The sequence below is a fragment of the Symphalangus syndactylus genome, chromosome Y (assembly GCF_028878055.3).
Source record: "Symphalangus syndactylus isolate Jambi chromosome Y, NHGRI_mSymSyn1-v2.1_pri, whole genome shotgun sequence".
In the NCBI taxonomy this organism is placed as follows: Eukaryota; Metazoa; Chordata; class Mammalia; order Primates; family Hylobatidae; genus Symphalangus; species Symphalangus syndactylus.
The window spans coordinates 12,051,949-12,069,733 of NC_072448.2; positions in this window are offsets into that span (position 1 = coordinate 12,051,949).

Sequence of the window (17,785 nt, forward strand, 5' to 3'; positions counted from 1 at the left end):
CTCCCAAACTGAACACCATGGCTTCAATAAAATGCTATAATGTCCATTATAAAGAGTTGCCCATAAATCGGAAATTCCATTCAGTAGAACCACCTATGTAAAGAAATGTTTCCAAAGTAATGACATACATCAGATCTCAAATGAGAGAGGACAGTAACTTGAAAATTAGTCTGAGATGGAGAGAAGAGAGAGGGGCACTGAATGAAGCTGGTGTTCACTCTTCAAATAGAGATTGGCTTATTCTGTTTCAAAAAAAATCAATCATGGTTCCAATGAAGAAATACATTTTATGCCTACAATGGAAAATTTGCTTACAAGTCTAATTCTGCTAGAAATAGGGACATTATGAGTGGAAAATGCCATTCAAATTAAGATTGAATGAATTTACTGGAAAGACATCTTGTTCATGAATCTTCCATAGCAACCCCTCCCCAGACACCATCCTCTCCTGCTTAGCATACAGACCCATATTATTTGCTCTATTTTTGTTTATCTTAGGGACTATTCTCTTTCTAACATATGGGTGGCTATGTTCATTTATTCATTGATACATATTCAGGACTTAGCTTAATCACAGTCTTATAGCTGGCACTTGAGAATATTCCTTGAAAAAATGATTGGAAGACTTTAAAATGATCCCTAGGTGCAAAAAGTCAAGATTTTACAGAAATTTCTTCTAAGATGAATAACTTAAATGAAAACTATCCAGTATTTCTGTTAAATGTTGTAAAGCCATTTTTAACTTCAATCTCTTTCTCAATCAAATGAGTGGAAGAAAACTTCATCTTCAATGAAAGCAAAAAATGATGACAAGTTCAGACCACACACCAAGACACTTTCTGGCTAATTGTGAAGTCTACTCAAGAAGGGGTAGATAATGATAGCCCATGTTCCATCGGAATAAATAGTTCCCAAAAACAAAGTGTTTGAGATTTGAGAGTAATACCCAGTAATTAGATATAAATGCAAATGGATGAGTGTAAATCCTTTTTCTTGACAAAACCTGTGTATCAAGATGATATTGCTTGCTCCAGAATCCTGTTTTGAAAGTTGAAAGCTGACTGTAAACTCCACTCTGCCTCATCTTTCCAGAAATGCTTATGGGAGGTTCAGAACACAATCATATCAGAGAGAACAAAAACAAGAAAAAACATCTGAATTTTTTTAAAAACTGTCAGCCCCAGGCCAGGCGCGCTAGCACATGCCTGTAATTCCAACACTTTGGGAGGCCAAGGCGGGTAGATCACCAGGTCTGGAAATCGAGATCATCCCAACTAACATGGTGAACCCCATCTCTACTAAAGATACAAAAAATTAGTCAGGTACGGGTGCAGGCACCTGTAGTCCCAGCTACTTGGGAGGCTGAGGCAGGAAAATCACTTGACCTGGGAGGTGGAGGTTGTGGTGAGCCAAGATCATGCCACTATACTCCAGACTGGGCCACAGAGTAAGACTCTCTAATAATGATAATAATAATAATAATAATAAATAAAAACAAAAAGAAAGTGTCACTCCTATTATTTCCATAAGATTTACATGTCCAATTCTACAAGGCTGCCTGAGGTGAAGCAAGTTAAGTTGGGGAGGAGGTCATCACAAAATTATAAATACAACCACAGAGAAACAATGGGATAAGGAATAATATGGTTTCGCTGTGTCGCTACCCAAATCTGATCCTGAATTGTAGCTCCCATAATTCCCATGTGTTGTGGGAGGGACCTGGTGGGAAATAATTGGATCATGAGGATGGTTTTCCCCACAATGTCTTCATGGAAGTGAGTAAGTTTCACAAGATCTTTTGGCTTTTTAAGGTGAAAGCCCTTTCACTTGGCTCACAGTCTCACTTGCCACAGCAATGTAAGATGTGTCTTTCACCTTCTGCCATGATTGTGAGGCCTCCCAACCCATGTAGAACTGTAAGTCCATTTAACATCTTTTTCTTTATAAATTACCTAGTCTCAGGTACATCTTTATCAGCAATGGACTAATACAGAGATTTTGCAATCATCTATACCAACTATCTAAGCTATTCAATCTAAGAAAAAGGAACCCAGGACAGACAATAATGGATTTGACAAGAAGGAGTTTAAAGTAACAAACTAAAATGACAGCTATAGAACAGATCCCTTCAATTTTAGTCTTTGTGCATTGCCAACGGTCTATTCTAAGACAAGTAAAAGTCAAAATACCCACCAGAAAACTCTTACTTAAAAACTGCAAGGAAGGCAGATGGGAAGCGTGGAAAGAGAAACATGCCAAAAAACAAAAACAAAACAAAACAAAAAGCAAATGAATAAACAAACAAAAAAAGAGAGAGAGAAAAAAATAGTGTTCACATAAGCAAATATTGATTTCAGAAAATTCTTCCGATATCATTCTTGATATTCTACAACACATTATCAATGCATGATTGTGTTTTCAACATCAGTTGAAATAAGTATATGCCTTTAAGCAAAAAAAAAATAATAAAATAAATAAAAAAGAGAGATATTACAAAACAACAGAAGTCACAAATCACTTGATTTAAATTAAGTTGGGGAAGCTCATAAGACAGAAAAAAAACAAGAACAAAAATGTTGACAATGCTTATTTGGACTACAATAAAATACAATTTAAAAGACTGAAATACTGCCAGAAACACAGTGGATAGATTTTAGGAAATCACTCCAAATGACACAAAGAAAAATAAGCAAGTTTTACATTGGATTAGATAGCAATGAAAGACAAAGAGGATTCAATGTTTACATAATTGACATTACCTTTTTAAAAAATTTTATTTTAGGCTCAGGGGTAGATGTAAGGGTACCACATATCGAGAAACTCGTGCCATGGGGTTTGTTGCACAGATTACTTCATCACCCAGCTACTAAGCCTAGTACCCATTAGTTTGTTTTTTCCTCATTCTCTCCCTCCTCCCACACTGTACTCTCCAACATGCCCCAAAGTGTTGTTCCCTGAGGCAGCTCTCCTTTTGCTAGGGCACTAGTTGTGGGCAGTCTGTCCTTCACAGACCTCTGACCCTGCAATGGATGAATAAAGTACACTGACACACAGATATTCTGCATTGCCAGTCCAGCTGAGGATCCCAGGCCACTCACACACTCCAAAGGGAGTCCTGTAAATAATGGCAGCTGTGGCCTTGAGCAGCTTGCACTCCAGGCATTTATTTAGTATAGAATTAACAAGAGAAGCTTTGAATAAACACATTTGTAGATAATTAACATGGTTAAGAGAGTAGTTCTAGGAATGATTAAAGCTCCAGTACCATGGTCTAAAGTAAATACCATTAGGGAACAATGTCCCTGGTGGACCTCCCTGCAAGAGGGCCATCTGGCTCAAAGGTTAGTTAATAGAGGTAGGGTAAACAGACTTAGCTGAGGAAGCCTCTATTGTCCCTAGTATTTATTTTATGACCTAATGCTCTAAGGTAAGAACTGGCCACCTTCAGCCTGTTCAATTATTACAAGCTATGTAATCTTTTGGCCTTTCAGAAAGATTTGTGACTATTCTGTATAACTTTCCCTAATATTTCTTTTTAATATTTCTGCCACTATCCTGAGAGAATCCCAACAGTTCCCCTCTATATATCAATGTGTTTTTATCATTTAGCCCCCACTTACAAGTGAGAACATGCAACTTTCTGTTGCTTCATTAGTTTGCTAAAGATAATGGCTTCCTCCTCCATTCTTGTTCCTGCAAAGGCCATGATCTCATTCCTATATATGGCTGCAAAGTATTCCATGGTGTACCATGTTTTCTTTATCCAGTCCACAGTGATAGGCATTTAGGTGGATTCCATGCATTTGCCCTTGTGAATAATGCTGCAGTGAACATGCAGATACATGTATCTTTATGGTAGTATTTATATTCATTTGAGTATATACCAAGTAATTGGATTTCTCGATCAAATGGTAGTTCTGTTTTTAGCTCTTTCAGGAATCACCATATTGATTTCCACATGGCTGAATTAACTTACACTCCTAACAGTGTGTATGTGTTCCTTTTTCTCTGCAACTTTGCCAGCAATCTTGCTATTTTTTGATATTTAGTAATGGCCACTCTGACTGGTGTCACTTGGTATCTTATGGCGGTTTTGATTTGCATTTCTCTAATAATCGTCATATTGAACTTCTTTCCAGATGATTGTTGGACATTTGTGAAGATGGGAACAGAAGGAAAAATTAAAGATGTCACAGAAGAGGCATTTTTAAGAATAAATCAGGACTTCACTCTAGTGGTTCCAAGTTGGTTTTCCGAAAAACTGCTACACAATAGATTTCTCATCAGACTATTGCTTAAGGATATTACCAAACACTGAAAATAAAGATGAGGGCATTAAGGAAGAAAAGGAAGTCCAGAAGAACATGGAGAAAAATAAGGTTGTCCTAGATGTTTTATGTCAGAATAGAATGGAACAATGGCTATAAATCTTGATACAATATATTCTTCACAACTGTCCTTGAAGTATGAAGACATATGACAGCAACCAGGGTTTCTTCTTGAAGAAGCGCTAGTACTTACTCTTGAAATCCATTCAAACAGATTATAGGAAAATTACTCTAAAATTATTGAAAGAATTTGAGAAACTGAATTTAATTGTTACAGATTTTGCTTTTTCAAAATGACAATATAACCAGCAAAATTGGTGAGCTGGAGATAGTGTAGGTGTCAGGAAGACATTGCTAGAAAGTATTTCATCTTTCATGCCATATAGTCAACGGATGCCCTTAAAGCTAAAACATGCCATTAACAAAAACATAATGTCTCCAACTTTTTACAGACTTTTTTTTTCATTCAAAGATTCTTTTTTTCCTCACAAGACATTTTGCTATTTATTTTCATGTTAATACATATGGATTCTAGTTCATTTATTTTAATTGCCTGATGCAATTCTATATTATGAGGATGTAACATTTAATCAATTCATTTCATCTCTATAGAAAAATACTAAAGTACCTTCACTCATCAGTTATGACAAGCAGCACATCAGGCAACACTTTGGCACATTTTTTGTTGTTGTTGTTTTGTTTTTTGAGATGGAGTCTCCCTCTGTCACTCAGGTTGGAGTGCAGTGGCACCATCTTGGCTCACCGCAAGCTTCACCTCCTGGGTTCACGCCATTCTCCTGCCTCAGCCTCCCAAGTAGCTGGGACTACAGGAGCCCGCCACCGGCCTCGGCTAAATTTTTATGTATTTTTAGTAGAGACAGGATTTCCCCGTGGTAGCCAGTATGGTCTCAATCTCCTGACCTTGTGATCCGCCCACCTCTGCCTCACAAAGTGCTGGGATAACAGGCATGAGCAACTGCATCCGGCCACATATTTTTTTTTTAAGTTATTTTAAGTTCAGAGGTAAATGTGCAGGTTCATGACATAGGTAATCATTTGTCATGGGGGTGTGTTGTATAGATTACTTCATCACCCACTTCCTAAGATTAGTACCCATTAGTTATTTTTCTTGATCCTCTCTCTCCTCAAAAAGGATAACATTGACCCCACAGAGTAAACGTCAATGCAATAAAGTAAAAGACCTTTGCTTCCTACAGTAAACATGCTATAACTTAGGGATTTTTAAAAACTAAAGCATCTATAGGGAACTTAAACAAATTTGCAGGAAAGAATCAAACAACCCCATTAAAAAGTAGGCAAAGGACAGGAACAGACACTTTTCTAAAAAGGACATATATATGGCGAACAAGCATTTGCAAAAAAAAGGTTTGATATCACTGATCATTAGAAGAATGCAAATCAAAACCACAAAGAGAAACCATCTCACACCAGTTAAAATGGCTGTTATTAAAGAGTCAAAAAAAATTGGCCGGGTGCGGTGGGTCAAGCCTGTAATCCCAGCACTTTGGGAGGTCAAGGCGGGTGGATCACCAGGTCAGGAGATCGAGAACATGCTGGCTAACACGGTGAAACCCTGTCTCTACTAAAAATACAAAAAAAATTAGCCGGGCATGGTGGCAGGGGCCTGTAGTCCCAGCTACTCAGGAGGCTGAGGCAGGGGAATGGTGTGAACCCGGAAGGTGGAGCTTGCAGTAAGCCGAGATCGCGCCACTGCACTCCAGCCTGGGTGACAGAGCAAGACTCTGTCTCAAAAAAAAAAAAAAAAAAAAAAAAAAATCAAAAAATAACAGATGCTGGTGAGGTTGCAAAGAAAAGAGAACACTTACACAGTATCAGAGAGAGTGTAAATTAAATCAATCATTGTGGAAAGCAGTATAGTGACTCCTCAAAGAGCTAAAAACGGAACTACCATTTGACCCAGCAATCCCATTACTAGGTATATACCAAGAGGAATATAAATCATTCTTCCACAAAGACACATGCACATGAACATTCATTGCAGCACTATTCACCATAGCAAAGACATGGAATCAGTCTAAATGTTTATCAATAACAGATTGGATAAAGAAAATGTAGTATATACCATAATACACCAGGGGATGCTATACAGCTATAAAAAAGAATGAGATCTTGTCTTTTGCAGGAACACAGATGGAGGAAGAGGTCATTATCTTTATCAAACTGATGCAGGAACAGAAAATCAAGTATTGAAGGTTCTCACTTTTAAGTAAGACTAACTAGACATAGGCAGTTTTAAGTAAGTAATGCAGGTGACATTTGGTGGCTTTAATCAGGCCAGCCCTCAGCTTCAAAGGGTAGCATTATAGCATAATAGAAAGAAAAAGTGATCCATTCCAAACCAAGTCATCTTGGGTAGAAACCACTTTCCCTATGTAAGAACCTATTTCCCTCTTCACAGATTTTTCTCGAAGACTAAATCTGGTGAAATATTTAAAATGTCTCACACATTGATGAGCATAGGTGCTTACATCTATTCAGTTGTTTTTTTTCTTTTTTTTTGAAGTTTTCTTCCTGCTCTTCTTTTCCCACCTCCATCCCATGATTAAAAGAAAACATCATCTATCATTAATAGTTGGGTAATGATTTTTTTCTTTGTTTTGCTTGTCTTTGCTTTTCATGGACACAGAAAATTGGAACTGCAATTTATGTATGCTCATAAGTATTCAGCCCACATACAGGGGTGTTCATTAAGGTAAAATGAATGCTGTATAAATTAAATTCAGTCTGAAGCTGTAGATTTTCATTTGACACAGGTGTTTTAAGCGGCTGTGATTGATACATCATTAAAAGAATTAGGTGTGAGGTTAAATTAGTTATTGAACCACCTCCCCAGGCTGATGCTTTTTATTGGGTATGTGAGACTGGACAGGCTGCTAACTGCCCACCATAAGGGAAGGAATCCCACCAGGGCTGTTCTACTTACTTGTAGCATTCAGAGAATAAAAAGAGATTTGACACCTCAGCAGATGAAATAGTCATTGAAAAAAATTGCAAGTAAGTTAATTTCCACCACAAAGGAATCTCTGTAATAGCTTATGCAAATATATGTCCCCAGTAACTGCACACTCAAGGATTACAATCCTATGTCTTTTACCTTTTTGAACACTTGGATGTCAGTGTAATACAACTATCTACTATCAATTCTAATGATGGAAGTTCAAATAACTCCCTACTTGTAAAATACTTTTGTTTTAATGAAATTCTATGCAACATTTCTAAAAAGCAAATCTTGAAACTCAATTTAACTTAGAGGGGGAAAATGATGATAGCAACTTAGGTTGAGTGACTTATTAATTACTGTAGCTCCACCATGATTTAGACTACAACATGAGAATGGTTCACATGAAGAGACTAACCATGTAATGAGTTTCTAGGGCTCAGCAAATAATACCCCTACACACAGGCCTCAGCAACAGCCTCAAAAGCAAAAGTTTTTCTCCTGCCCTCCTGTCTCTCAGTTCCATTCTCTCCTGAGGTGCCATTGAAACTTTAATCCCCCTTCCTCAAGGCATGCTTTGGAAACCAGAATCCCTTTTCCTCAAAGCCAGCCATAAAACCTAAACAAATGAGTCTACTCATACCCACATTTTGGTGTAAAAACTGGCCGCCAAGAAATGATCTGATGTACCTTGCCTAAGACCCCTGTTCCAGAGAGGGTCCTGCCCCCACACCTAAAAGAGAGACAGAGCTCCTCAGATATACCAAGAAGAATCTAGACAGATAGACCTGGCTGGGTTTCCCCCATCAGTTCATTAGCATAAAATCAGACCCTTTTTTTCCAATCCTATTTCTATACAACTGTTCATACTTCACTGAACCTAAGCATAAAAATGTACAGTTTCACTGTGTCATTGGGTTTTCATTCTGAATGAACCCATGTACATGTTAATAAAATTTGTATACCTTTCTTGCAATTAATCTGTCTTTTGAGAGCTTATTGTTCAGCAAAACTTCAGAGGAGACGTTTTCCTTTAGCCCTTACATGAGGAAACCCTGAAGAATCAAACAGCATTTGCTTACATTTCCTAGGCAATGTCTCAATACACATTCAACTGATTTACAAAAGTGATACCACCTTTGAATGTGTATTTAGATAAATGCTTTATGCACACAAATTGGCACAATGACAATTAAATGGAGTCTAGGGGAAAGCAAATAATTATTTCAACAATTATTCACTGCATGTCCCTACCCAAGATCCAAGCATCCTCTAGGTAATAGACACAATGATGAGAAAACAGAGGACATCTATACTTTCACAGATCTTATATTTTACTGAATGTGGAGTTATCTGGCAAGAGATGAACAGACAAGTATGTGATCAAGCCTCTTTTAGATAAGCTGAATATAGTTACAAAAAATAGACCTAGGTAAGGAGAGACAATGCAAAATTTCCTAGGGAAAATTTAGGTCAATAAGTCATTGAAGATCGTACCTAAAACTCAGTGGTAAGCAGATGGCATCCCAGGAGGATCTGAGGGCTGTGATAGCCAGCTGGTGGCTGGAAGAATAAGAGGCCCTGAGGTATGCATTAGCTTTATAGTTTCAGGAAAGAGAGAGAGAGAAAGTTGGTCTTGCAGGATCACGGTGAAGAAGGCATGGTTAGACTTAGGGTGAAAAGTAGGAAAGAAGGCAGTCACACAGTCCTCACAGACTCCAAAGTGGAGCTTAGTTTACATCCTATGTTCTATGGTGATCCCCATGAAGCAGGGGATTCCTAACAGTTTAATGCTGATAACTGCTGGAGCTGCTTGAAAACAACCCTGCTATGACCACTGAGAGCTCCCTTTAAGACATAATAACAGCTTGGGGGCCCAGAAGACAGCATCTGGGCATCTGAGTGAGTCTGGGGTGTTTGGGGGGATTTAATGTTGATACATAAATGATTTTAGGATTTTTGCATTGTGTAAAGCATGTGAATGTGTTATTTACAAAACATTTAACAAAAGAGCTCATAAAGCTCCAAAGAATGGAAAAACAATTAGCAAATTTATTAACCATTGCTTACCCTGTTAGTGTTAAGGACTAAAATTGGTTGACTTAGGTGAAGACTTCTGCTCTTATTAATGCCTTTTGCATGAAAGCAGCCTATATTTCATAAGTATTTTGCATAATGGAGTGACCAGCTTTGTAAATGGCATAAAGTAATGGCATTGTGAGTCAAGCAAAGACCATACTGACACAGCTAAATTGAGTGCTGAAATGAAAACAGAAACACATCTCATGAATATGCTAATGTTTGAATTTCTCCAGGGTTGATCTAAAGTATGTAATTTCATCACTGTGGGGAGAGCCTTGCATAATGATAGCAGGAACTCTTTGTGGTAGACTTCTTCAATTATTTATATGGCCTGATGACATTTGAGAAACTTCATGATAATTACTGGTTGATCGAAATTTATATTTGAGGGTCCATTGAGGAAAATTATTAATTCATTAAGCAGATATTTGTCTTTGTACCTCTTGCATGCAGTACACTATCCTGGAAGTTCTAGAATGAAAAATGGAAACTGACAATATAATTAAGATTAAAAAGTAAACACACACATAGATGTTATACAAGATAAAGTATGCAGCATGTAATTTGCAAAAAAATAGAAGCATATTGGGTTTTAGAGAAAAAAAATTTACTTTTTATCAGCAATTTTAACTTTTATTTTTGATTCAAGGCATACATATGCAGATTTGTTACTTGGATATATAGCATACTTAGGGTACAATTGATCTCCCCACCCAGGTATTGAGCAGAGTACCCAACAGCTAGTTTTTTGACAATCACCCCCCTCCATTGTTCCCTATTTTAGTAACTACCAGTGTTTATTGTTCCCATCTTTATGCCCATGAATACCCAATATTTAGCTCCCACTTATCAGTGAAAACCTGTGGCATTTGGTCTTCCATTCCTTTGTTAATTGACTTTGGATAATGACCTCTAGCTACAATCATGTTGATGCAAAGACATGATGTTATTATTTTTTATGACTATGTAATATTCTATGGTCCATATGCACCACATTTTCTTTATCTAATCCACCAGTGATGGGAACCTGCGTTGACTCCATGTGTTTGCTTCTGTGAATAGCACTACAATAAAGATACAAGTACATGTATCTAAAATAGATTATATCTAAAAGAAAAGTATGGCTCTGTGTTTAATGAAGTGACATTTGGTTTGAACCCAGAAAAACAGGGAATATTTGGATACTGCAATGTTTGAATTTGAGGGTGAGAAGATATTCTGTCCCTACCCAAATCTCATCTTGAATTTTAGCTACCATATTCCTGTGTGTTGTGGGCGGGATTTGTGAGAGACAGTTAAATCATGAGTACAGTTTCCCCCATACTTCTCTCATGGTAGTGAATAAATCTCATGATATCTGATGGTTTTATAAGGGGACAGCCCTTTCACTTGGTACTCATTCTGTCTTTCCTGCCACCATGTAAGATGTGAGTTTGCTCCTCATTCACCTTCCATCATAATTGTGAAGCATGCTCAGCCACATGGAATTTTGAGTCCATTAACCCTCTTTTTCCTTATAATTTACCCACTCGCAGGCATATCTTTAATAGCAGTGTGAAAATGGACTAATATAATCAATCTAATTGATTGTTAATCTGAAACTATTTTTTTTTATTTATTTGTATTTTTTATTTTTATTATTATTATTATACTTTAAGTTTTAGGGTACATGTGCACAATGTGCAGGTTTGCTACATATGTATCCATGTGCCATGTTGGCGTGCTGCACCCATTAACTCGTCATTTAGCATTAGGTATACCTCCTAATGCTGTCCCTCCCCATCTCCCCACCCCACAATAGTCCCTGGAGTGTGATGTTCCCCGTCCTGTGTCCATGTGTTCTCATTGTTGAGTTCCCACCTATCAGTGAGAACATGCGGTGTTTGGTTTTTTATCCTTGCGATAGTTTACTGAGAATGATGTTTTCCAGTTTCATCCATGTCCCTACAAAGGACATGAACTCATCAGCTTTTATGGCTGCATAGTATTCCATGGTGTATATGTGCCACATTTTCTTAATCCAGTCTATCGTTGATGGACATAAAAGCCCAGCAGAGACACAACAAAAAAGAGAATTTCAGACCAACATCCTTGATGAACAGTGATGCAAAAATCCTCAATAAAATACTGGAAAACCGAATCCAGAAGCACATCAAAAAGCTTAGCCACCACGATCAAATGGGCTTCATCCCTGGAATGCAAGGCTGGTTCAACATATGCAAATCAATAAAGGTAATCCAGCATATAAACAGAACCAAAGACAAAAACCACATGATTATCTCAATAGATGCAGAAAAGGCCTTTGACAAAATTCAACAACCCTTCATGCTAAAAACTCTCAATAAATTAGGTATTGATGGGATGTATCTCAAAACTGAAACTATTTCTAAAGCAGCCTATAAAGGAGAAAGGAAAGAGGGGCATTCTCGTTGAAAAATTCCTCTAATATCCCCAGGCACAGTTCCTTGTGAAATAGTTGTTTTTCTGCACAAAATCTCTTCTCGGATTTCCATTTATATGTTTTCTCAAAGCTGTCAGATTTACTCTCAAATAAAATCATTTAGCAATTGTAAACAACTATGACTGACTGACTCCTGGTACACTTCCCAGAATTTAAGCCTTAGGAGAAAAAGTACAATTTTGATATTTTGAATGATTTAACAAATAAGCCTTTGGGACCAAAATTGCTAAACAGCATTGTTCCAGGAAGAATTGAGGGATGGTGACCTAGCCATGAATTTCTGTAAAATCTAGGATGAAGATGAAATTTTTCAACTCTAAACCCAGATCATTTGCTTCAGAAACTGACTTTAATATACCGTCAGGATGAAGAAGGGACTGGGCTCATGTATAGCAAAGTCTGCTTAATCTATACATGACAATGAACAAGGTGAGTTAAAAATTGGAAGTTTTAAAAATTTTATACAATGGTGTTGATTCATAGGAAGCAGGCGGTTTGCCTCTGACTGTGAGGACCTCTGTGTTAAATGCAAAGAATAAGTGATCCCTTTAAATAAGCCACATAACAGTCACAGCTGATTCTGTAATGAGATACCATCACTTTAACTTCCAAGATAGGACAGAATTATCTCAAGTCTGAATCTCCTGGAGCACGGTATTTTCATTTATCCAATATCCAATGCAGGGTGGCCCCTAGAAAAGTAGTTTTATTGTGTGGTGCAAGTGTAAATGGAGCAATAGGACTGCCCTCATGATTTGTTACTAAATCATGGCAAAGAACTATAGATAAAATACAAGGTTTTATTAGACCAAAGAGCAGTGTCTCTAGAAAAGATTGACAGCACACTACATACTACAATAAGCACTGACTTTTTTTAAAGTCCCTTTTATAGACTGAGTCTCCCTAGTTAAGGCAGTAGACAGGGATTCCTGTGATTTTCATATAACTAAATTCTGCCTCTTCAGTGATCACCTATATGATATACTAATTACAATGAAGGTAGCTATTACAGTATGATAGACCTTGCTGAATTTCAAATGCAAAGTTATATTTCATTTTCTTATTACCTATTGCTTCAGTCTTCGTAAGACTGACAACAATAGAATTTGAGAACAACAAATGTGTATTTGAAGGACAAAGAGTGAAAGAGAAGGCATAGAAACATACAAGTTATATAGCAAACCTAATTTAGATAGCTGGTTATTTCTGATAGGGTTTCTAAGTTCAGGAGACTTTTTTTTTTTTTAGTACGTTTCAGGAAAATATTCAAAAGTGATCTTTTTTTGTATTGTACTGTATTGTATTGTATTGTATTGTATTGTATTGTATTGTATTGTATTATATTGTATTGAATGGTATGGTATGGTATGGTATGGTATGGTATGGTATGGTATGGTATGGTATGAAATACTACTTTCCAAAGAAGATAATTTTCTCATGGTCTCTTTGCTTTAGGAAGCAGTCTGATATTTGGGGAATCAGGAGTGGATTATCACTCTTTTTTTATCTGATGGCAGACTCTCTACTTACCATGTTTACCTTTCACCTTCTATGAAAAGATATACAGCAAATCTGCGTCTTACTCATCAAATTTTTGTACAAGGATAGATTAAAAATAGTAAAATTATAAAATCACTACCACCTAATTAATGTAGAAAGTTTGCTGGCAAAATATCATTCACTGTCATCAACTGCCTATCCTGAAATTTCTTGAATAGGGAACTGATGGTGTTTGCTAATCATTAACTCTCCAGTGTGAAATTTCTGACTGCAAACATGAATTTTTAAGTGGGAGAAATATTTAAAGACACATTTTTTCATATTTGCATGTCAAAATAACCCTAGAAGCAATCCAATCCTTGCGGCCATCCATGTGACAAACAGCTTATCATACCCATTAGCATGCGTTTGATAATAAAAAATGGTGTTAAGTTTTAAGTTGTGTCAGAAAGACAAGTTTAAACTGAGTAGTGTTGGTTTGTCTACCCAACAAAAAAAATTTATACCCCCACAAAATTATACCTCCACAAAAAAAATCTGGTCCAGAGAATTAATTGATTTTGCTAAGAGAAATTAGGACTGTTCAGAATCTATCCCCTAAGGTTAAAGTGTTAAGGCCAACTATGAAACTCCAATATAGCTTTCTTTTTGTAACTGCAATATACCACACAAGACTGAATGGAAAATCTGACATTATATACAGGACGTGTTTCTTCCACTTCTGATGGACCTCAGACATTCCATTATTGTTTTCTGTCTTCACATCTCATAATGTTCTATGGATATAGACTATCTTTTGACTACTTGGTAACTGTGACCAGGGACTCCATTGTGTTGAAATAGCAGTCAAAAATATGCTCTGTTTCTTCAAAAAAGCACTATGCATGGTCAATTTTATAGGTGAATTTTAGTAAAATTTCAATAAAGAAAATACGTTAACTTTATAAACTCCTTCAAAAATGTAAGTGTAAAACCTTCCTAGCTCATTTTATAATGCTGGTGACCCTTAGATCACCAGCATTATAAATTTTCTATGTATATTTTGCATGTCTAAAATGTTTTTTCCTATTTCACATAAACAAAGAAGAGAAAGCTCCAATACAAGCATGAAATGACAAACATTAATATTATCTAATTCCATGTTTAGAATAAATTTTCTTACCTATAAAACCATAGCAAGAACCCATCCTTGTAAAGATTTATAGGTTGATAAACTGTATAAAATAATTTATATATTTATGGATTTATAAGCTATATAAAATGTACCAATGTACTACAACCAACGTAATTCATATGTAAACATGAATGCAAAATGAGGACCAACACAACTATTTGCAACATACAATTCTGCCTTAGTGTTTGCTAACATTATACCTATCTCTTCCCTTTCTCATCTAGACAAGAAGTTGGCAAACTTTTTCTATAGAGTCAGGTAGTGGAAAAATGAGTATCCACAGTCTAAGCAGGTGGCATGGCTGTGGTCTAATAACATTTTAATTACAGAACAGGCTGCATCCATGGAATATAAGTTATTTACCATTAGTCTGGATCATACATAGGTTTTGTTTTTAATTTTCTAATGACAGACTGGTCAAATGTTCTATTTGCCCTTATTGGTTGTTACTTCACTACAAAATATATGTTCTTTCAGCCTTCCCTCTGAAGATGAGAAACTTTAATTGTCTGAAGCTTCTACAGTCCTTCCAATTGTATGGCTCACTGAATATTGATGACTGTGCAAATGACAAACAGGCTGATATTGGCCTTCCACCTAGGCCCTCCAAGAGAATACAAGGATGATTTTCCAAAAGCAACTGATGTGAATCTTTTCGTAGCTTTTGCTGGGCAAGTGAATGCAAGCTCCTATTATGTAAAATGCATTTAGGCTTTTACTCAGGCAAGTAACATTCCAAGTTTCCAAATAAATCTTTGGAGTCATTTATAGCAAAAGAGCATCAAAGAACTTGCTTGCTTGTTATTCAGGGAATGCAAACATGGCCACACATTTTTGCTAGTCTTGTGCCTCATAAGACAGACAAACCATTACATAACAGTGACTGGATGCTCTGGCTCCATAACAATCCCCCACATTGACTTATAGAAAGAGGGCTCTACTTTGGCCAGGCTTGATCTTCTTTGATGAAGAAGATTTGGCCTATAATGCCAGTGCTTTGGGAGGTCAAGCAGGAGTATTATTTGAGGCCAAGAATTTGAGAACCTGGGCAACATAGTGAGACCTTGTCTCTACAAAAATATAAAAGTAAAATGGAAGAAAGAAGGCTTTAGTAACTCCACAGCAAAAAAAAAAAAAAAAGTCTTAACAAAAGTGGGATCCAAAAGTAAGAAAAAGGCAAATAATTCTATCAGCTGTTCACTATCTCAACTATTCAAGAAAAGCAAAATCAAAACAATGTCATCTTTTAATCTTTTTTTCATAATTGGAATGAAATGAAATAAAAGTAATGGACAATGTTGGTAAATGTCAGGTGGCAAGGTCAATGCTATACATTGTAAGTGGGCATTTAGATCTTTCTATAGGCCAAAGTGAGGAGGAAACAGGAGAATTGCAATTTGCATGCCCCTTTGGGAAGAGGATATTGGGAAACAAGACTGGAAGTATGGGATGCTAGGTGTGGAAAGAGTAAAGAGATGACCATCTTAAATCTTGAGCTGCTAGTCTAGCAGGTTTCAAGTCACCCAAAGGGCTGAAAATAGAGGAGATCTCATCATGATTGTTGAGTCTGAGAATCTCCATCTCCTAGATGTAATTCTCTGTGGGTGTGCATAGACTACCCAATGCTCCAAACATTCTGTTGAATGATGGTCAACACTAATATTGGCTCCTGACTCTGGACAATTTGAAGTGATATTCTCCAGTGGAATACTCTTTCCTGAGCCCAGTTCTTTATCCAGCCTCTTACATCACAAAGAACTTGGTCATATTCCCTGGCAGGCAGAGAACATTTTGCAGGGATTCTCAACCTCAGCTGTTATTCAAACCACCTACAGAGCTTTAAACATCCCCCTCCCATGTCATAGCCTGTACTAAGTTGAATATGCACTGGTATATTGGGACAGATTTGTCTTTTGTGTCAACATTATCTCTAATAAAGACATCAACAGCTGCTTCTTCTCCTGATGACTAACACGAGTGATGGGCATACATCTCAATCTCTGGCGGCATGTTTGGGAAAAACATGAGCCACACACACATCTGTGGCTGTTTTTCCAAAGAAGTTTTCAGGAGGTTTAGTATTTATACATTTCCTTAAAGGTGCGGAGGAATGCAGGAAGAGAGGCAGGTAAGTGGTTAGGCAAATACTACATTTTCCATATGCTAAGGTGAAAGTCTGAATGGATAAAGTTGTAAAGGAAGAATCAGTTATGCAGACATCTCTGCATAGGTGGAGGAAAAAGTCTTGACTTTGCACTTTGGAGGTAAGCTTGTAGTGAACATTATCAGTGTGGAGTGTTAGGAGCTAGATTTTGATTGATTGCATACTGAAGCTATAATTGGCATGTCCTTGTTTCTGGGAGGCCTGCAAAGAATTTACTAGCGAGTGACCTATGGAGGCTCTCCCTTCCCAGTGCCTTAGGACTTTCACCTCTCCACAGTATCTGGTTGGCACACAATATGAGTAAAAGCTACTTATTTGGAAAAGAGTGATGAAATGACCTTCCTTTTTGTGTAAGATGTTTGGGGAAGTGGGTAATGAGATTTAGAAAATTTTTCTTTACTTAAAAATATTTTTGAGTGCCAAACTATACCAAAAGTGGTATTCCATGTGCTGGAGAAATAAGAGAAAATAAGACACAGTCCTTCTCATAACATCACTCATTCTGCTGGGGGAATCATACATTTGAAAACAAATGGACAGATGTGTTAGTCAGTTCTCACACTGCTATGAAGAAATACTCAAGACTGTATAATTTATAAAGGAAAGAGGTTTAATTGACTCACAGTTCTGCAGGAATGGGAAGCCTCAGGAAACTTACAATAATGGCAGAAGGGGAAGGAAATATATCCTTCACATGGCACCAGCAAGAAGTGCAAATCAAAAAGGGGAAAAGCCCCTTACAAAACCTTCAGATCTCATGAGAAATCACTGTCACAAGAACAGCACAGAGGTAACTGCACCCATGATGTAATTATCTCCCACAGGGTCCCTCCCATGCCATGTGGAGATTATGGGAACTACAAATCAAGATGAGTTTTGGGTGGGGACACACCAAACCATATCAACAGCTATAACATCTATCTGGAGATGATCAGAGATACAGAGAAAAGTGGCATAAGATAAAGTGGCATAGTTAGACAGTGAATGGGGAAGAAGTTGTTATTTTAGAAAAGGGACCCAAGAAAAACCTTTTGAATTAGATGACATTTAAATAGAGACCTTAAACAAATCAGGACACAATATATCATTCACGTCT